At 52.5% G+C, this 21,325-nt stretch overlaps 1 protein-coding gene across 1 annotated transcript in view; it reads right to left on the minus strand.

Annotated features, from left to right (window-relative positions):
- The window catches only part of GRB10 (growth factor receptor bound protein 10), a 160,367-nt gene that overhangs the window by 30,143 nt on the left and 108,899 nt on the right, over nt 1-21,325 (minus strand). The window lies entirely within an intron of this gene.

Genomic DNA, 21,325 nt, shown 5'->3' on the forward strand with positions numbered 1-21,325 from the left:
GGAAGCGACCAGGAAAAACTAGAAAGCTTGCAAAAAAAAAAAAGCACTCTGGTGTGGGAGGGCAGAGAAAATCAACTCCAAACTTTTTTCCCCCCCCCCCCCCCCCCCGCTACAGAATGACAAGCCAGCTTCATTTCCCTGGTACCGTTCAAAGCCACCACGAATGACGTGTTCCCGGGTAAAAGGACAGCCAAGCAGAAATCCCCGGGATCATAAATATCCTCTGCCCCAGCAACAGAGCGATAGGGATGCAGCCTCTGGGGGAACGTGGGATGCTTTAAAAACAAAACCAAAAAACCACCTTACCTCAACAGCATGGACAAAGCAGTCAGAGGAACAAGATGGCATTTTAAATTGAGACAGTGTCCTGAACGGGAGTCTGTCCCCAGCTTTTCCACTGTCCCTGCCGGGCTGGGCCCCTCCCGGGCTGCCCCAGAAGTAGTGGGCTGTGCAGAGGTGCGGGGAGCTGGGCGGGCAGGGAGGACTGTCTCCGGGCAGGCGGGGAAGCGGCCGCAGGGCTGCTAGGTTGTGAATCAAGCCACACGGGGCAGACCACTCCGGTCACTCCCTGGGCCGGATGCAATCGGCCCCCAAAGGGCTCCCCACTTCAGTGCAGAGCTTGTTGGCCTGAGAAAGCCCTGCTCCCCTTGTTCCTGTGACAGAGAAACGAAACGCGGGACGCCCAGAGCCCGAGCACGCGGGTTCTCTGAATCCAGGCCCGTCTGCCAAGTGTCCCAGAAATCTGTGCCCACAGCTTGGCGGCCTCTGAATGTCAGCGGGTCCTGACCAAGTGTCTGCAGCTCTCTTATCCCCTCTCTGTCCCTTTCCCCAGGTGCAAACTCCTTTTCCCAGGTGCAAATGTTGTCTGGCAGGAGAGGGCGAGTTGTGGGGTCAAGTCCCTGTTGCAAGGAGTGAATGCAGGAGCAGGAATGGGGATCGTCCAGTCCCACGAGGCCTGTCCCTGCTGTCATCACCCCTGCCGGCCCCCTCTCAGCCACCCGGTAGAAATCCCCAGGGGAGCCAATCAGGACTGAGGGACAAGCTTGCCACTCACATGCATTTTTATAGAAACCTACTCATCTCTTTCCGGAAGTTCACATATCGCTCGACAGAAGTTATACTTCCACGAAACAAATTAAATATTCAAGTACAGCTGACACGAGGGGCTCCATAAAAGTGACATTTAATTTAAACAATGAAAATAGGTCTTTTTGTCTGTAGGTCCAAATTTCCAAAAAAAACCCCAAAAAACAAAACAAAACAAAAACACAAAACAATGCATTAATATGAAAGAGAAACGAATTTAGAAAGTACTACTGGGTCCAGATAATTCCTTAGAAATACGCTAATTGTACAGTCTACCATGTCCTCTGCCAAACCCAGTGTGCTCCTGAGCTTCCTCTTTGCTCAGCGTGGGGGGAGTTTCTCCCGGATTACAATCGTCAGCTTTGCTAGAACACTTCGATCACGTTGAAGTCTGTTTATCAATTTCCCTGCCCCAAATCAGGTCTGGCCCCGGTATTTAATCTTCTTCCTGGCCTGAATGCACTTTTCTGTAAACTCGCTCTCCCCTCCCTGCCCCTCCCGGCCGCCCCCCCAGAGGTCTATATATAGTCTCAGTATTAAAAGCTAAGATGTGCTTTTTGTCTCATGGCCAAGTCCACGGCTTTCGGATTCCCAGCACAGGCCGGCTGACAGGCCAGGGGCAGGGGCAGACACAGACCGGGCTCCAGGGGCAGGAGCTCGGAGCCCACACCAGCCGCCCTGCCCCGGCCACCTCCCAAACACAGCAGAGCCTGCAGGCCAGCGACGTCACAGACCCCCAAGACGGAAAGGCAAGAAGCCGCTATCTGTGGCAGCAGGCTCAGGTGGGGCACGTGTCTGGGATTACACAGGAGAGGACTTGAGCGAATACTAAGGCACAAAGAGAAATGTTCCGTCGTGGTTGGTCACCTTCCACCGTGCCTCCTGAAGCCGGCAGTTGAAGGGGCATCTAGCACTGCGAGGGACCTTTCCAGTGACCACCTGGGCAGTGCCGGGGCTCATTCTAGAAGCAAATTGGGATTTGAGACCTCAGCCTGGGGCACAGGCCTGGGGCAAGGGCTGCAGGGAGCAGGCTGAGCCTCCCTCGATGCATGGACATTCAAGCGTCTCATACAGGGCGCGATGCAGAAGCTTTTCCACGGCGAGCAGGCCAGGGTCTCTGCCGCCCCCCCACCCCCCCCCCGCCCATGGTTCAGCCAGGAGGAGAGTCCTCCCGTGGGCCTGTGCTTTCCCGGGGTACAGCCTGTCCAGGGAACGTACGGCTCTCGGTAATGCCGGGATGGGGGTGAACTTGGAGCGCAGCCCCGCGGCCCCAGCCTGTGACCTCAGGCAGGTGAGACTCACTTTCCCCTCTGTGCCATGAACACTGCTTGGGGAGTCGATCACAAGTGCAAAGCACAGTGTTTGCTATAAGGATGCTAGAGCACCATTTACGACCTCCCATGTCAAAGTAGGGGCGGGGGGGCTCTAGAATCAGACTGGGCTGCAGTCTGGCTTCATTGTTAACTAGCTGCGGGAACCTGGCACAGTGGCCCCGTGCCTCAGTCTCCTCATCTGTGAAATGGGGATCTGTAACACTGACCTCACAGTGCAGGGCCAGCTCAGGCTAAGGAGAGCCCCCTTGGAAAGGTCTCGGGCCCCTGCACCTGCCCCCTGGGGGTGTGCTCGCACCGGAAATGGAGCCAGGAATGAGGCAGGCTCCGTCTGAAGGCTGCAGACACCAGGGAAGGGGGCCACCCGGACCCAGACTCAGGCTTTCGAATCTGGGAATACAAGCCTCGTGACAGGTGAGATGCAGTGGGGACAATTCAGTGGGAAAAGCCAACCGCTGAATCCTGAATCCTCAATTTCCTCCTCTCTGTTGCAAAAGAAACTAAGTAGCTCATTGCTTTTAAAAATAAAATGGTAATATTAAAGAGGACATAATTACGGCAATAGCATGAGGCGCTTTCTCTGCAGAGGTAGCAGGGGCAGGAATGCTCCATCAGGCCGCCCAGCCCCTGACCGCTAGGCACTGCGGCCTGTGAAAAAAGCCCTGGAGTGGTAATAGAACATTCCGGCATTCCCAGAGCCCTGCTGTCACTTTTTATATATTCCCTGCACAGACCGAGAAGCAGACCAAAAGGAAGGAGTTTGAGAACCATCAGGGTGGAGGTGACACGGCTCCATGGCTCCAATCTGCACTCTGGGGAGCCTGGCTTCTGGCCCCGGGTCCCCAACAGGTAGGCCGTGGGGGTCACCTCCCTGTCCATCTCGCTCTCCTTCATGCACCAGGCACACCTTGCTGGCTGACTTACAGGCTCAAAATCTCCTACTGAGTTGAGAAGGCCTTCGCTTTGGCCCAGACCAGCCTGGAAAGATAGAACATGGGCTTTATTTTTTTAAAGATTTTATTTATTTATTTAACTGACAGAGAGAGAGACAGCTAGAGAAAGAACACAAGGAGGGGGAGTGGGAGAGGGAGAAGCAGGCTTCCCACTGAGCAGAGAGCCCGATGTGGGGCTCGATCCCAGGACCCTGGGATCATGACCTGAGACGAAGGCAGCCACTTCAACTGAGCCACCCGGGTGCCCCGAAAATGGGCTACTTTCAGTTCTTCACCCTCAGTGCTGTCCACAGTGTAGTATGCCCTGAAGGTCAGCCCTCTCAGGGTGCCTGGACTGAGCAGAGCTGAGGGGGGCCCAAACTCTGGCACAGAAGCCATCAGAGAAGGGAGGGGAGGGTTCTGAGCGAGGAGCTCCCAGGCCCACTTTGTCTTCCTTCTTTACCTTCCATCAACTGACTTCTTAGCTCTGAGCTCTCCCAGGTCCACTTTCAATGCATTTTCCAAAGTGAGGACGTAAGCTGAGCTTTTCAGAAACTTCTGAAGTTTCTTGTCAATACTGGGGGGGTTAACACTCATGGACAAGTCAGGCTGTAGTCCAAGGACTGCCAGGGACAGGAAGTGGGCTGTGCTGATGGTACCCCATCCTGGCTGGGACCACAGGGAGGAGAGTGGGAAAGCCAGCCGTGGCCAGGCAGGTGGATGGCCCCCCGGAGGACCACACCTGTTGCCCGGGCAGGTGGTGGGCTCCAGCCAACGCAGCAGCCATGCTGGGGCCCAACACGAACGCCCTCCGAGGCAGGTATCACTGTCCCCCAACCAGATGAGGGAGGCGAGTCTCAGTAATACAGAATGGCTTGCCCAGCGTCCGGCAAATGGGAACTGCGGGAGCCCCAACCTGAACCCAGGGCATCTGCTCTGCCTCGCTTTGCTTCTTTGCCGGCAAGATGCTTCCCAACCCTGGAGAATCTTCCCTGCCCTGAGGGATCCGTGGCCGCCTAGGAGGGACACGAAAAGGCTTCTGATTCTTGTGTGCCCTGAAGCCCCCTAATCGGGCAGTTACAGTAAGTCTGGAGGAAATTAAATTCAGCTCAGACTGGGGCAGAACCAGGGTTAGGCTAGATGAATTTTAGTGAAAAATAACGTAAACCTAACAATTTTTTCCAATTCTGGTCTAAGTTAACGGTTCCACTTTGAGATATAAAGTATGATAACCAGAACTGCTCCATGTAATTATATGGCTCTATTCGAGGTAATAAGAACGTACATAATAATCCTGTTCAATGAAACCGAGTCAAACTTACTTTAAAAGAAATCTGCATTATAATCTGTTGACTTCCAAGTTTCAATGAAAAAATATTTTCAGTCCTTGGAAATCCTTTCTAAAGGAGTTAACATTCTAAAAACAACTCATGGAGGGGCCCCTGGGTGGCTCAGTCGGTTAGGTGTCTGCCTTCAGCTCAGGTCATGATCCCAGGATCCTGGGATCGAGTCCTGCATCGGGCTCCCTGCTCAGCTTCTGCTTCTCCCCCATAACCCCCTGGATCCTGTTCTCTCTCTCACTCTCTCTCAAATAAATAAGTAAAAATCTTTAAAAAAATAAAATAAAACAATGCATCAAATAGTTCTCAAAAGTCAACCACAGATTTCAGGGTCCCCCAGCAGCCTTCCCGCCTTGAATGGCTCTCATCAGCCCAAGAGGCGGGTGACAAGATTCAAAGCACAGGGCGGCCCACCTTTATGCCTCTATTTCAAACCAGACAGCCCATTTGGAAGACTTGACTTGCTCATCTGTATTTCTTCTTTTTCGAGTGGATACATGTAGCCTATGACTTTGACAAAGGCAATACTGATAAAGTGATATCATTCTGTCAAAAACTGGAATAAAAGCTGTTTTAGCAAAGACGCAACCCTCCTTTGGTGGACGGAAGACGGCGCAGGGATCCCCAGTGCTGGTGCCGCGCGCAGCTGGGCCTCAGCTTCCCCGCGTATAACACGGTGGCGGCACCAAGCAGCCCGCCAGCTTCACGCAAGGGCTCCCACCCGGGTCCTCGCCAGTCAAGAGGTCCCACGGCTGTTGTCCTGGGAACGTCGGCTTGCCTCTCCTCCTCTCCTAGGGGAGCAGGGCCACAGCTCCTTCACCATTCTGGTTCTGCCCTGCCCACCTGCTCGGTCGCCCCAGGAGGGAGCCCTGGGGAAGTGTTGCCTGCAACACTTTCTGCCACACTCCGTTTTCTCCCTGGTCAGAAAAAAATCCAGCGAGGCCCTCCACTGGAAAGCATGGCGTCTTCCCCTCGGTGAGACAACGCTTTGCTGGTGACTCGTTCACACCTTCCCTCCCCCTTACACCAGGCCCCCTTGTCCGCAGGCTCCCTTCTGGTTTCCGGGACCAGGGATCACGGGCTGGGGCGAGTGGAGGCGCACAGGGGGGACGCCAGTCCTTGCAGAGAGCCCCACAATGGTGACAGGTGCCTGGCCACCCGTGCCCAGCACCGCAAGGACCAGCAAGGACACATCCAGGAGCTCTGTGAGGGGCAGGTCACTTAGATCTCCAAAGGAAGAGGAGTCTATTCACGGTGGAGTCGACTTGGGGGAACCCACTCTCTTTCCTGTGCGTAAGGACAACATCAGCCGCCCCCGGGAGACGTGAGGGTGGGAGGGGCGGGGCCACGTAAAGTAGAAATTCCCAACACGTACACACCCCCCTCCCGAGATACGAGTTTTTTTTTTTATCATAAAAATAAGTTTTCGGGCACCTGGGTGGCTCAGTTGGTTGGGCGACTGCCTTCGGCTCAGGTCATGATCCTGGAGTCCGGGGATCGAGTCCCACATCAGGCTCCCTGCTCAGCGGGGAGTCTGCTTCTCCCTCTGACCCTCTCATGCTCTATCTCATTCTCTGTCTCAAATAAATAAATAAAATCTTTAACAAAAAAAAAAAAATAAGTTTTCATTGTAACGTTTAAAAATAGTAAGGGACAAAGGAAAAAAAATCTGGGAATCACCGACAATTCCCCTATCGGTTAAAATTCTAGAATGTGCCCTTCTAGTATTCTTTTGCACACGTATTTATAAATAGACACACTGACATAGTTAGGATCACAGGACAGAGTTTTGCAATCAGGCTGGTCAGCTTCAGGTTACATCGTAAATATCTCCAGGGCACTACACTTCTCTGATGTTTCAGCGCCCGCGAGGTGTCTGTCCACGTGGCCGTGGGGACCACAGTGCTGTCCTGACAGCTGTCCACGTGGGCGGTTTCGAGTCTTTCACGCTCACCGACTGCGCCGCTTGGCACATCTTCCTACGTGAGTCTCAGTGTGTGTGTCTATTTTCTCAGGATACATCGCTAGAAGTCAAGCTTTATTTTTTTTTTAAAAGGCTTATTTATTTGAGAGAGAGAGAGAGGGGAGAGAGAAAGAGAGAGAGCACACGCACATGCACAGGGGAGGGGCAGAGGGAGAGGGAGAGAGAATCTCAAGCAGATTCTGTCCTGAGCGCAAAGCCCAATGCGGGGCTCGATCTCAGGACCCTGAGATCATGACCTAAGCCGAAACCAAGAGTCGGATGCTTAACCCAGGCGCCCGGAGGTCAAGCTTTATTAAAATACATTTCTAATAACAGAAACATTCCCAACAGCAGAGACGACTGACCCATGTGTTTGGTAGAATGCTGTTCCCTAAAACTGGATTTGTTAAGGAACAGAATGGGACCAGGTACAAGTCCACTCAACCCCCCACTTAAGAAACGGTTATGAAGCACGTTCTCGGTGCAGTCCCCACTCCCCGGGACATCCCAGGTTCCCCCAGCGCCCACATCCCACACTGTCCAGAAGCATCAATCAGGTGGAGGATGTCTGGCTCCACAGTGAGAGCATGGACTTTGGAACCTGCCAGTCCTGGATTCAGACTCTCCCTCCCATTGCTGCATGAGCCCCCCCCCCGCCCTGATCATCAACACCCTCACTGCCACAGCTGGGGGGCAGTCATCACACGGGCTTACGCTGGGTGTCACATGGGGGGGGTGCTTATAACTCCCTCGTGTGCAGAGCACACACTCAGTAAAGGATCATTCCAGACAGATCCTGTCTGACCTGTGTTCTTCTGGGGGGGGCACCACGTGCCTAGATCACCATGCTGCGCCAACCCACAGAGGGAAAGCATTTGCACAGAAAGAGCTCATCCCAAACTTCTGCTCTAAAGACTTTATCTCAAGTTTAAGTGGTGGAAATCCCAGGAATTAGGAGTTTGTTTGCATTCCAAGAAGCTAGAGCCCACAGGGAAGAAGGCAATGATGGTGCCGGAGAACAGAAACCACCCCCCCACTACCTCCCCCACCCCAGGTCCACCTGTCCTTCGTGAGGTGGGGTGGGGGCAGCGGGGGCTGACCTCTAGGAGGCCTGGTGACCAGCTCAGGGTGGGCAGGAACCCGTGCAGCCGGAGTACCGAGCTGGGGCCTGCAGTGTGGCCGGGGCTGGGCGCCTGCTTCTGGACCGGAGCCTCCGTGGGAGCCAACTCCTGGAGCCGAGCCCTTCCCAGGGCAGCGCTGTCTTTCAGGGGCACTGGGAATACACACACACGCAGTGTAAATGCAATTCTGATTTGAACATTGAATTTTTTTTTTTTTATATTAAGGAATCAGGAGTGACGACGATTGTGGTAAAAAAAAAAAAAAAGTTCACGATCTTTTACAGAACCAGAAATATTGTAAAATGTTTACAAATAAGTGCTATTTTGACATGAGATTCTGGTCAAAACAGCAGATCGGGGGGCAGTCAATCGGGGTGTGGCTGGAGCAGGCTGAGGGGCACATGGGGGTTCACCTCACTATTCCCGTCTACTGTGTGGGCTCCAAATTCTTCATAGACAAGAGCCTCAACACTCCTTTAGCCTTGTGTTGCTAGAAGAAATAAAGATTATAAGGCTTCTTCTGCCTCATTTACTTGAAAAAGTGAACTAGATCTCTCTGACCGACCGAAACATTCAACAAAGGAAGCAATACTCCTTTTCTTTAGTGCTTCCCAGCTGGGACCGGCAGGAGTGGATTCTGCTGCCCAAGGGACACTTGGCAACATCGGAGACATTGTGGTTGTCAAACAGGTGTGTGGGGGGCTGCTGCTGGCGTCCTGTGGGGAGAGGCCAGAGATGCCGCTAAACATCCTGCAAGGCTCAGGACAGGCCCTCACAACAACGGACTATGTAGTCCCAAACAGCCCTGATTGCAGAGCACGGGACATCTTGTCCCAGGAAGCGAGTACATTGACGGGGACATGTCCAAGCCCCAATGGGGCAATAGCAGTCTCTACATGAACACTGGTAGTCAGGGCTGTGAGCCATGGTATAAAATAACGTGTCCTCACAGACAAATACACACACACATGTAAGTACATGGAAGAGAAAGGAACACATGTTCTACCAGGAGAATTCCACCTGTCAATGAGGAATGATAGAAGAATCAGCCAAGAGTCATCAATACGCAATAAAACCAGTGAAGGGAAGCCCGATGGAGAAAAGCAAGTTAATCCAGTCTCGAATTATCGCCCTTCAAAAAGTACTTCCGGGGCACCTGGGTGGCTCAGCGGGTTAAGTGTCTGCCTTCGGCTCAGGTCATGATCCTGCGGTCCTGGGATCGAGCCCCGCATCAGGCTCCCTGCTCAGTGGGGAGTCTGCTTCTCCCTCTGCCTGTGCTTCTCCCCCGTTTGTGCTCTTTCTCTCTGACAAATAAATGAAATATTAAAGAAAAAATTACCTCCTCATGACGGAGGGAAGAACAGTAACTTTACCACGGACACATTCCGCAGAAGATATCTTAGCCGAGCAATTAAGCTCAACCCCAGTGTTGATTGGACCAACCAACATCAGGAGCTTCCTGAGATGAAGCCTGGGGGAGGATACAGACTCTCTTTCTGTGGTCTTCACACACATACAACCTGATGGGGTCCCACGGGAGCCCCCCACGTGCCAAGGGCGTCCTTCAGTAACTAACAGAGACACAGCCTAACGAGAGAACAGTGGTCCTGTACTGGTCACAAACCAGGAAGGAAGAAGGCCATCGAGAACATTAGAAGGACAACTGAGAAAGGTGACATGGTCTGCAGACTGGATACGTCCATGTGGCTGATGCTAAGGATTCCGTGCTATGCTCCGTTTTTAGGAAACAGACATAGAGGCCTTTATAGGAGTAAAGAAAGGACTCGAGGTCTACAAATCAGATTCAAATGATTCAGAGAAGAGAAGAGAAGAGCGGTGTGGGGGTATCTAAACACGCACACCGCAGACCTTTTGACAACATGGGTTTGAACCGTGTGGATCCGCTTATCTGTGAATTTTTTTTAATATGAATCCAGCACAGCACTGCAAATGTGTTTCTCTTCCTTATGATTTTCCCAATCACATCTTCTCTTCTCTAGCTTGCTTTATTGGCAGAGTACAGCACAGAATACACGTTAATCTATCCTTCATGTTGTCAGTGAGGCTTCTGCCAATGACAGGCTGGTGGTAGTTAAGTTTTGGGGGACTCAACAGTTATACTTGGATTTTCGACTGCATGGGGGGCCGACGCCTCTAAGCCCACCAGATCTGCGTGCATATATATATACACACATACGGGCGATGTGAAAACAATGTAAAACGTGGCAGGGCGCCTGGGGGTTAAGTGTCCAACTCTTGGTTTGGACTCAGGTCATGATCTCACGGGTCGTGGGATCGAGCCCCATGTCGGGCTCCATGCTTAGTGGGGAGTGTGCTTGAGAGTCTTCCTCTCCTCTCCCTCTGCCTCAACCCCCCCTCCTAAAATAAAAAAAATAGATCTCTAAAATGTGTAAAACATTACCAATTAGGATTCAGGGAACACGATCGACCAGAGTTCTTTGCATTATTACTACAACTCCTCTATAAGATTGAACTTATTCCAAAATGAAATTTAAAACAAATCCCGTGTGAGAGTCATGACAGGTGACCCCCTCCTTTCACTCACCACTTGGCTAGCGTCTTACCACACTGTCGACTGTCACCCACAGAGCTCAAGGTCATGAGGATGACAGACAGTCCTTGTGTTCTCATCTTCCCAGTGGCATCCCTACTCCTTTTCCATTCAGCCTCTGTCCTGAGGCGTATTTCAGATGCAGGACGTTTAAGATCCAGAACAAGCTGCACTGGGGGGTTCGCTCACTACTGGGGTTGGCTGAGCCAAACAGCCCGTGCACGAAGGTGGCGCTCTGTTAGGTCTGCCCGTGGGGACGGGCCCCAGAATCTGCCCAGGGAGGCCCAAGGAGCAGACCGTCATGGGGCCGTGCCCGCACCCGCGCCCTTTGCTCGGTGGCCACGCAATTCCCAAGCTCAGCCATCTCCCCAACGATCCCCTTCTCCCTCTTGTATCAGCAGGTCAGGCTGCCCATCCAAAGGGGCTCCCCAAAACGATCTGAACCTCTTCAAGCGTGATGGGTCGACTTTTAGGCCAATATAGGATGCGTATAATTTATTTATTGTCCCCTGGTTTCAGAAAAAGTCTTGCCTGAGCCTATGGGCAAGCAGGGCTGGTGTTCCCGTAGTTTGGGACAGGGCAGCCACCAGCATGGTCTCTGGGGCCAGCTGTGACCCCCAGAGCAGCAACACCATGTCAGCAAGGGCAGGGTATCAGCCTGCACGCAGCTGTCCCCTCGGCTACAGCTGGGTGGGTACGCTGGTGAGGCAGGAAGGCGGGGACACGGCTGCCGGGACAGGACAGGGGAATCTGGGGGAAAGGCCGACTGGGGTCTGGGCGGAGCTGCGGGGGAGGGAAGACATGCAGACTGACCGAAGCTCAGATAACAGTGAGTTCTGAGAAGCCGAGCGCGAGTCCTGAATTGCGAAGCGATCACAAAGGACCACGGTCTCCAGGCCCCCTCCAGGTCCCGAGGACCTAGAAGGCAAGAGCCACCACTGAAGATTCACAGAGGGGGGCTGCCGCCGGGGGCTATGTTTCCAGTCAATTATAACAGTCAAGAAAATGTATCTCTAGATATAACGTCACCCTCAAAATCCCAGCTCGTCTCCAAAACACATCTGCTTTGCGTATGGTTTATACCACCTGGAATGTCTTCTTCTGGGGCAAGGAAGCTTATGTACCATTAGCTGCGATTACAGGATTATAAAAATACTAATTATTGCCAAGAGTTAGTAACGAGTTCTCTTAGAAAGCAGAACATTCACCGGCACCACTTACTTCCTGGGCGACCACGGATCCACAGGAATGACACGTAAGCCAGAACACTGCAGGTGGCCATAACCCCTCTAAACCCAGAAAAACAAAAGGTTCCACCAAACACCAAAAGAGTAAGCATCTGAACGAGGCAGGGGCACAGCTTAATCTGCCCTCCAATAGTCAAGGTCTCAGACAGGGCGGGTAGGAAAGCCAATGACCTCTCTCTTCAGGTCTGCCCCTTTGCCCTCAGATGTCTTCTGCAGTTCCTGGAAGCTACAGAAACAGCCAGTCAAAATGATGGACGGCCTGGGAGTCTGCCTTCATCACCGGGGACAGTGACTTGGCAAGGGGGACCAGTGGTATGGGACGCCTGTCCCGGATTACTCTGTACCCGAACCAGGAGAATGGCCAAGCCTGGTGCCTTCGCATTTTATTGTAAGGGACAGATCGCCCTTTGACGATGGCTATAAAAATGAGTTTTACATGCATGTACATGTAGCCGTGAACACATAAATCTTTTGATCCAGCAATTATACTGCTGGGAATCTACCATCTATCTGCTTTTCTATCAGCGCTCAATCATTTATCTATCACCGGTGCACCTGTGTGTCATCTGACCACCCACCCACCTACCCAGCCATTAACTGACCAAAGGTCTATGTCCGAGAATGTTCATTTCAGCTTCAGTTTGTAAGGAGAGTGAGTTGCAAACCATTACAAGGAGCTTAGATAAATGATGGTACCTCCATGTAACAGCGCACCAAGAGGCTTTGGGGGAGGACGTGACAATGCCCGTAGGGCCTGAGCTGAGACAGACACATAACTGCCCATCTGTGCAGAACAAGGTCACGGACAGAGAAAGTGATCTTACTTTTTATCCTATGAGATCTTGCACCGTGTGAGTTTCACTTTTTGCTTTTACCGTGACCACGGATTACTTTTATAATTTAAAGGAATTACAATTTCTTGGCTTGTTTTTTTGTTTTGTTTTGTTTTTGTTCCCTGGCTGGGCACAGATGAAGTGGTAACAAGTCGTAGCCAATGGAGTCCCACCCTTTAACTCTGCTTTCAATGTGGAATCTGCCAGTGCTCCCATGCCCACAGAATGAATCGGCTTCTTTGGAAAAGGAGGAACGCGGTGGGAGCGATGCTTCCCCGTGAACACCTGTTGGGGGGAAGCGAGCCTCGAATGCACTCAGTTTGTAGGGAGGCCAGGGACAGACTGGCACTCAGTTTGTAGGGATGCCACTGGGAAGATGGCTCTTGGATCAACAAGATTAAAGATCCAAAGACCAATCTTGGGTTCAGAAAACTGGGGGTGGGGGGGGTGGGGGGGGTGGGGAGAGGAGGGATGCCATGAGTATGGCTCCCAGCTGGCCAGGCAGATCTTCTCGCACCATAAACATGTCTAAATGAAGTGCCATGAATTTAAAAGATGTGGAATGCGGCGAGCAGAAGAAGAACTATGCCTTTTCATATAAGGGAGCTCATTTAGGCTCATTGAGCGAAAAGTTCGGCAGGAGTCGTCCCAGGAGCCTCAGCAAAATGAAATCAACAAAAAAGAAATCAACAAAAACCCGCTGAGGATCCATCAGCCTGGAGATGGAAACCTTTGTTATAGAGGTAGGATACACTCTAATCACATTTTGTAATGTGCAACAGAGATCAAAATAATCAACGCTACAGAATTGCAAGTGGGATTTCCATGAGTAACAACAGCAAAAAGATTTGCTTTCTAGGGGCAATCAAACTTAGAATGTAACATGGAGCCTCACAGGTAATCCACAGCTGAAAAACCTATTTTTAAGGCCTGCCTTCAATGGGTTGAAACCTCTCCTGACATTTCAGGTCTGCCTGCACGAGGGTGGGTTTCTGTCATCACCATCCATGGTGGGTATTCCCTGTGCACCTTCTCCTCGCCAGGTATCTGGGTGCTGGGGATGCGGTGCTTAGACTAAATCCCGACCTCACGATCCTTCACTCAAGTGGGGAGACGGACAACAAAAGAGAAGCAAAACCCAGGGTGTCACCTGCCGGAATGAAAGCGAGGGGGCCCAGTGGGGAGACTGGAAGGGCATCCTGGCAGGCAGCCGGGACGACTGTGTCCCTTACCCTGAAATACGAAGTCACTGCACCAAAGACACCATGTGGGACAATTTTAAAAGGGTTGTTCCAGTGCTGTGTGGGTGAGGACGCTGGGTGGGGACAGCAACTGGGAGACCCGTCAAACTAGAGTGCAGGGCAGGAAGCAACATGAGACCTGGGTCTCAGGAAAGGAACCAGGAGAGGCTGTCCAGCTGTGGTTGGTGGAAGGTGACAGGGTGGGTAAGGAAGGAATTCGGAGATTCGCACAGGGCAGCTGGGCAGGACCTTGTCGGAGGCCGAGTTTGGCTCCGTTGAGTATGAAGTGCCTCATAGGCATTCACACAGAGAAGCCAAATCGGGGCTGGAAACACAAGTCTGGGGCTTGGGGAGACTTGGAGGAGAACCCAGACCTGGGCTATCTGCATGCAGACGGGTGGGAAGCTACGACAGGGCCCGTGACCACCAGAGTGCAGCACAGGAAAGAGAGCAGGATGCAGAGCAGTGGGCAGGCTCTGCTCGCACGTGGGTGCTCGGAGCACCCAGATGGCCCTAGCGCTGGGCTGACATCAGTTAGGGCAAGTGTGCTGCCGGAGAGCACGAGGGACAGAGACAGCCAAGGGCCCTCCAGGCACAGTGGTCCCGACAGCAGGGATGACGGGGTAGAGAGAGGAGGGGATGGGAAGGCGGGGCTCACAGAAGCTGGAGAAACAAGCCCGTGCCCCGTGTTGCAGGGATATTATCACAGATGCCACTGAAACCTGACCGTTGGCTGTGACCAGGCGTAGGTCTCACATCCTTGAGAAGATTCATTTCAGGGAACCAGCGGAACCGAAAGCCTGACGGGAATGCTGAGGGGAGAGAGTAGGGACACTGAGTCCCACGGCTGGGCCAGGGCTGGAGAGCAATGCAAACAGAGGGAGGGTCCCCCTGTGAGGTCCGGGAGCTGGGGCTTATCTAGATGCCAATGGAGTGATCCAGGGACCAAGGCAAGTCTGATGACGGAGGACACAGAAGGGGTGATGGCAGCAGCACCGTCCTTGCGAAGGCCAGAAGGGGGTGCTGGCCATGAACGGGGGCTGGCCGTGAATGCAGGGGCAAGTCCACGTGGCCAGAAGGCAGGCAGGTAGGTCCAGAAGCAGGTGGATGGAGGAGTTAGTTTTCTTTGGTAACAGCTCCTCTCTCTTAAACCCGAGGCAAGGTTACCAGGTGTGATGTCAGAAGAGGAAAGAAAAGCTGTGAAAAGTTGTTTTCCACAGGAGTAGTGAGTGAATTGGGAGTGGGAGAATCCTTGAAAGAAAAGAGACTGAGGAAGAGAGAGAGGTGATGTACCTTTTTCTTTTCTTTTTTTTTTTTAAAGATTTTATTTATTTATTTGAGAGAAAGAGAATGACAGACAGAGAGCATGAGAAGGAGGAGGGTCAGAGGGAGAAGCAGACTCCCGCCAAGCAGGGAGCCCAATGCGGGACTCGATCCCGGGACTCCAGGATCATGACCTGAGCCGAAGGCAGTCGCCTAACCAACTGAGCCACCCAGGCGCCCCGATGTACCTTTTTCTTATTGATTCATAACAGCTCTTTACTTAGGATAATGCAAATGTAAGTATTCCAGATATTCTTTCGCAGCTCGTCCACAGCTTAATATTTAACGTATGACATTACTTTCATTATTTAAATAAAAAGATTTACTTATTTATTTTAGAGAGAGAGTGCACACAAGCAGGCGGAGGGAAGGGCAGAGGATGGGAGAGAGAACCTCCAGCAGACTCCTCGCGCAGCACCGAGCCTGACAGAGGGCTCGATCCCACGACCGAGACCACAATCTGGGCTGAAACCAAAAGTCGGATGCTTAACCAACTGAGCCACCCAGGCGCCCCCCTCCCCAATTTTCCTTTTCTATAAGGATACCAGTCATCCTGGATTGGCTCACCTCCTCCAGTGTGACCTCCTCTAAAGTAATGAGGGCTCCAACAACTCTATATCTGCACGTCACATCCTGAGATGTTGGGGGCTTCAGGACTTCCACCTATGAGTGGGGGTTGGGGGACACACACACTTCCACCCATAATGGCGTGCAGTAAAGTGGAAGATCCTAACGCCACTCTTCTTCCGAACAGTAGCTAACTGTCCCAGAACAATGCATCTTCCATGCGCACCCTATGCTACCTCTTGCAGGCTTGGGCTCTGCCCCTGTGTACGAGTTCCAGAGCACAGAACCGTCTCTCCATTCTGAAACCAGAACCACGTGGCTTTTATGACAGCAAAACATGTTTTCTAACATCAAAATCACCCTCCCAAGGGAGGGAAGCAGTCACCACTGAAAGACCGAATCCGGACAGCCCCTTCTGTGTTCCCACTAAATCCAAGCCATCTGCAGGGCTGGACCCCTTTGCTGCCTGACACACCCGCTCCTCTGACCATGGGCTGTCTCCTCTTGGAAGGGCCCCCACCTGTCCTGAAAACACTAGGTGGTTCGGATTCCAAGGTCTGAAAAGGCCAAGTGAATGGATGTGCACTCCTAGTGGCAAATCAGGCTTCTGGCTGATTCAGTGGCTAAGACGCTAGACCACCAAACTGCTAAAACAAACGTGCCATCCGTAAGAGGAAGGAGAAGGGCCTCTAGGACGCAGAGCATAGAAGAGCATACACATGGCAGGTTCCAGAGACGTCGTGTCAAGCCCGAGGCCTGGCCCGCTGGGCGGCAGTTACCACATCCCCACCTGTGCCCGGTTCTTCTCGTCTTTGGGACAGTCATCTACTACAACATCTGTTCGTACAGAAGCCACTTGCCCTTTATTAGGGCAACTCCGATGACTCTGAGGATGGATACAGAACAAGAGCTGGGGGGCCTTCGGGGGATCTGGGTCACAGAGCCGGCTGCCCATGAGAAGAATGTCTTTGGGGCCACCAGAGAATACCCGTATCCCCCGAGACCAGGGAAACCACAGACACGGATGTGTGTCTGGAGAGCCGACAATCCCACAGTGGGACGGACGAAATGGATTCCGAGACTTCTGCTATGTCTTAACAACCAATACCACCCTAAAAATAACTCAAAATCATCATACGGTGAGATTGACTCAAACGGACACCAGTCCTCGATTAGATGCGAAGTTTCCTCTCAAGTTCTTCCTTACCCATCCCCTTCTGTCTGTGCCTTCTGTTTTGGTTATTGCCCCAGGCTCAGCGTATGACTCAAAATGATCAGCAATGAGATCTCCCCTGGATTCTCCAAGGACCCATACATGCATTCTGCCTTCAGCAACAGAATTCAGAGTCTCATGACCTCACACATCCAGAGCTGCTCACCAGTTATGCGCTTGGTATATAGACTGCAGTCTTGAGGGAATAAGGCTTTTCTCCCTCTCGTGTATTGGGTTATGGGGGTCAGCGACCACGGTGCACCATATCCCAGGGCCTACTTCAAACTCTGCCCAACTGCTCCAGGGCCCCCTCCTCCGCAGTGTCCTCCGGGGCACTGGTGGCCAGCAGGAGCTAACCTGCATGGGTGGCCCCCCACGGCAGCCCGCTGGCACCCCCACCCTGGGACCGGGACAAATGAAAAGAGAGACCCACCCTGCACAGAGCTTGGGATCCGCGTAGGTTTCCAGTCTGGAGAAGGAGGGCGAGGCCCCAGGAGGAAGTCGGGGCCCCAGGAGGGAGGAAGGCGGGGCCCCAGGAGGAAGGCAGGCCCGGCTCTCAGAAGTCCATGGCTCCTCCCCACCCTGGACCACACAGCAGTCCACCTGCCTGGTAGAATACGTGTTTAGTCCCGCACACTTGACAGAGCCCACCTATCAAACCCCCGCGAGACTGCCCTAAAAATCCACCCAAACTTAAAAGATCACAAGGGGGCATATCTCCACATCAGGCTCACAGGGGCGCAGACATAATTACAGCAAGATCATGTCCCTGCGGGTTCTTGAGCCCTGAGCGGTACGGACCCGGATAGAAACTCGGCCAACAGCATAATCACGGAGCGGGCACTGCCTTTGAGGAAACAGGGTCTATTCATTGCATCACATTCATCTGCTTGGGAACTGTCCACAGTTTAAGGCTCCAAGTCTGAAGCTTTGGCAATTTCCTTCCCTTGGATGAAGCTTATACACATCGAAGTGGAGCTCCGAACAGACAAATCCACTTGGCACGTTCTGCCAACAAACTTAAGGATATTCCTTCCATTTCTTTTGAAAAGAAGGGGGAAAAAGAGAGGAGAAGCAGTGTGTTCTCGATCAACTTCCCTCCTGGAAGTGCGGCTCCTGGGGTTGGCAGTCCGGTGTCTCCGGGCAGACCCTCCCAGATCGCTGGCCAGCAGACAGCTTAACCGGGGTGCACCTGCATTATGTTTCCCGGAGGCGTGCACTGAAAGGTGAGGTTGTGTAAACGATGGAGAATTGTGTGGTGTGCGCATGTCTCATGTTTTCTAGGCTGTTTGTCCTGTTGGGGAAAGCACACTGAAAAAATCTGTCCACAGAGGAGGCGTTATTTTTGTTTTGTTTTTTTTTTTTTAAAGATTTTATTTATTTATTTGACAGAGACAGAGATAGCGAGAGCAGGAACACAAGCAGCGGGAGTGGGAGAGGGAGAGCAGGCTTCCCGCCGAGGAGGGAACCCGATGTGGGACTCGATCCCAGGACCCTGGGATCATGACCTGAGCCGAAGGCAGACGCTTAATGACTGAGCCACCCAGGCGCCCTATTTTTGGTTTTAAACAGGATTTCTCTTTCTTCATCATTTTATCTTGAGAAAATTTTAGGCTTGTCGAAAATCTACAGAATGTGGTATCACAATTTCCCATATATTCTTCATCTAGGTTCCCCAATAATGACATCTGCCCCATCTGCTTTATCATATTCTCCTTCCGTAGCTGTCCGTCAGGGTGAGCTGCAGACAGCTGGCCCCTCTACGCCGACATAGCTCAGCGTGTGCTTCCTAAAAACAACACTCATATAACCACAGGACCACGATCAAAACCAGGAAATTCCATCAATACGCTACCTAATAGCGGATTTAGAGATTTCCTTCAAATTCAGCCAAAGTCCCACCAATGTCCTTTTTAGAAAAGACAGTGATATTTCGGGGTTCAGGATCCCATCATCCAGGATCACAAGCTACATCCGGTTGTCCTAGCTCTTCAGCCTGTCATCTGGACAGTTAGTTTTCTGGGATCTCTTGCCTCCTCTTTAAGTGCTTGCTCAGCACCCTTTCAGTGGAGAATGAAATTTAGAAGCCAAGATCAGAGCTCTAGGGTGGACTCACTTTTAAAGGAGGAAAATCAGAACTGCCAGTTGCCACAAGGACCAGGACAACTAAGGGAGAGCAAGAAATCACTAAATCCTGGGGCTTTTGCTCAAACCCAGCCTGTTCTCTCCAGCCTCAGCACCTTGGCCCTCGTCCAGAAGGCCATCAGCTCCCGAGCCTGCGTGAGCAGTGGCCGAGCCCCTGACACCCCCAGTGTGGCCCATCCTGAGGACCGCAAACCACAGGGAACCTCCTCAAAAGGCAAATCTGCTCTGCATCCCTCGATCGGACACGTGGTGGAGTCTCGTTTGCACTTGGGATGGAATTCTCAGCAGAAGTTAGGCGCTAATATCCAGGCCCTTTGTGAATGGCCCTCCCTCCTTCCCTCTGGAACATTCTCTGTCCTCCAAGCCAACGAATGGCTTCTCATCCTTCCATCTTGACGGGAGGCTAGCTCGTAGCTTCCCTGCACAGGGCAATGTCCAGGTCACACAGTCCCACAGTCCCTGCGGACTAGCCAGCGTCTGTCTCGCATAACCTTTGTGGGCTCCTGGGGGCAGGCCTGCGTCGGCTTCGCTGGCCCCAGGCCTAGCACCCACTGCCCACCCAGGGCCACCGTGGGCTGCCATGAGGAGCTCCCAAGCTCCTCGCCCACCAGAGAGCACAGGGGGCTGTCCAGTGTGGCAACGGCTCTGGTGCGGGGACAGGGCTCAGAACTCCTGAAACTCACTCTACCCTGAATGTAATCATCAAAATAAATAGCCCCTCGCAAACTGATATCACAGCATGTACCCACAGCTATAAAACACTCATGATCTTGGACTAGGAACCTAGCTTCTGGAAACTTCCCTGAGGGGAAGAATTCAAAATCTGACAAAAACCACAGCACCGCCACTCAAGAAAGCGTTCTCTGGAGCACAGACAACTGGGAAGCCACGCAAACATCCAGGCACAGCCGAGGAAGTGTGGCGCAGATAAATACCAGCTTCGAGGAGCCTGTTCGAAGGAACCAGGAAAAAAGACAGAAAACTCGGCATATTTAACAAAAGCACGTATAAAATTGTATCTACCTTGGCTGAAACCAGATAAAAACACACACAGAGGACAGGGCTCCCGGGGGGGCTCAGTCGGTGAAGCATCTGCCTTCAGCTCAGCTGATGATCCCAAGGTCCTGGGGTCGAGTCCCGCGTCGGGCTCCCTGCTCAGCGGGGACCCTGCTTCTCCCTCTCCCTCTTCCCCCTGCTTGTGCTCTCTCTCAAGTAAATAAAATCTTCAAAAAAAAAAAAAAAAACACATACATGCAACGGGGCGGGAACGGAACCAAACCGGGCAGATGGAAATAGTTGGATTTGTCTTTTCAGACGGCTGAAATATCCTTTGTGTGGAAGGCCACTGGTCAGAAAGTGTTTACAACATCGTGGAACGGCCTCTGCCGAGACCCAGAGGTCTGACGCGCACTCTCACCTTCGTGAGGTCATAAAACACTTTATCTCGACCTGCAAGGTAAGGATGCACTTGGACGGTGCCCAACGGAACCACACGTCCCCCGTGACCGGTCACGGGCATTCCTGAGGCACAGAGGCCCGCGTTCCACGGACGCGCCAGGCTTTATCCCGCCGGATGAGCTGAGGTTTGAAACATGAACGCAAGCGAGGACGAGGAGGGCACTCCTGGGCATTTACGACAGAGCTGTCAGTGAGAGTAAACATGTGGGGCCAAAAGTCCATTTTCTAATTTCCCCTGCTCCTCGTGAAACTTGCAGACAAACAGTAGCAGTCGCAAGAATTAACGGATCCGCTGGCCAAGGAATATCACCTCCTGCTCTTAGATTTGGGGGAAAGGTACATGGAGTCTTCCGTGGGAAGTGTGTCATGGAGAAAGTGGCTCTGTGATCAGAAACGTCTGGCAAGCTCTAGGCTGCCTCCCATCGGTGGGCTTTCTTCCCTGTAGGAATTTTCAGAGCCTCCAAAACCTGGCATGAGACGTGAATCTCCGAGACGGTGACGGAACGCGATCCTCCCCAACGTTCACAGACCTGCATGCTTCCTTCTCAGGACTCAGGTCAGGAGGATTCCAGAAAGCCCGGGTGAGAAGAGCAGACCCAAGGCTCTCCGTCAGCTCAGCAGAAGCGGAGAGACGGGGCTACCATGCGCGGCCCCCAGAGGCCACCAAGAAACACCAAAAATCTCTTCGTTGACTGAACCGCTCCAGGGATGGTGAGTGAAACCTCATTTGCAGACTCGACATTTTAGAAAACCAACAAAGTCAGTTTATGTTCCTTCTCCAGGAAATTTTCCAGGGAAGCCACAGGACTGACTGGAGGTGGGATGGGCAAAGCGCCGTAAAGTGGGTGACGTCCCCCCATTCAAGAGGAGGGGCAGGGCTCGGGCGGGGGCAGGGGTGGAGCCCGACAGGGAGTGAAGGCAGGACAGAAAGGGAAACCGGGTTTTTTTTAAAG

The sequence above is a fragment of the Neomonachus schauinslandi genome, chromosome 12 (assembly GCF_002201575.2).
Source record: "Neomonachus schauinslandi chromosome 12, ASM220157v2, whole genome shotgun sequence".
Classification (NCBI taxonomy): domain Eukaryota; kingdom Metazoa; phylum Chordata; class Mammalia; order Carnivora; family Phocidae; genus Neomonachus; species Neomonachus schauinslandi.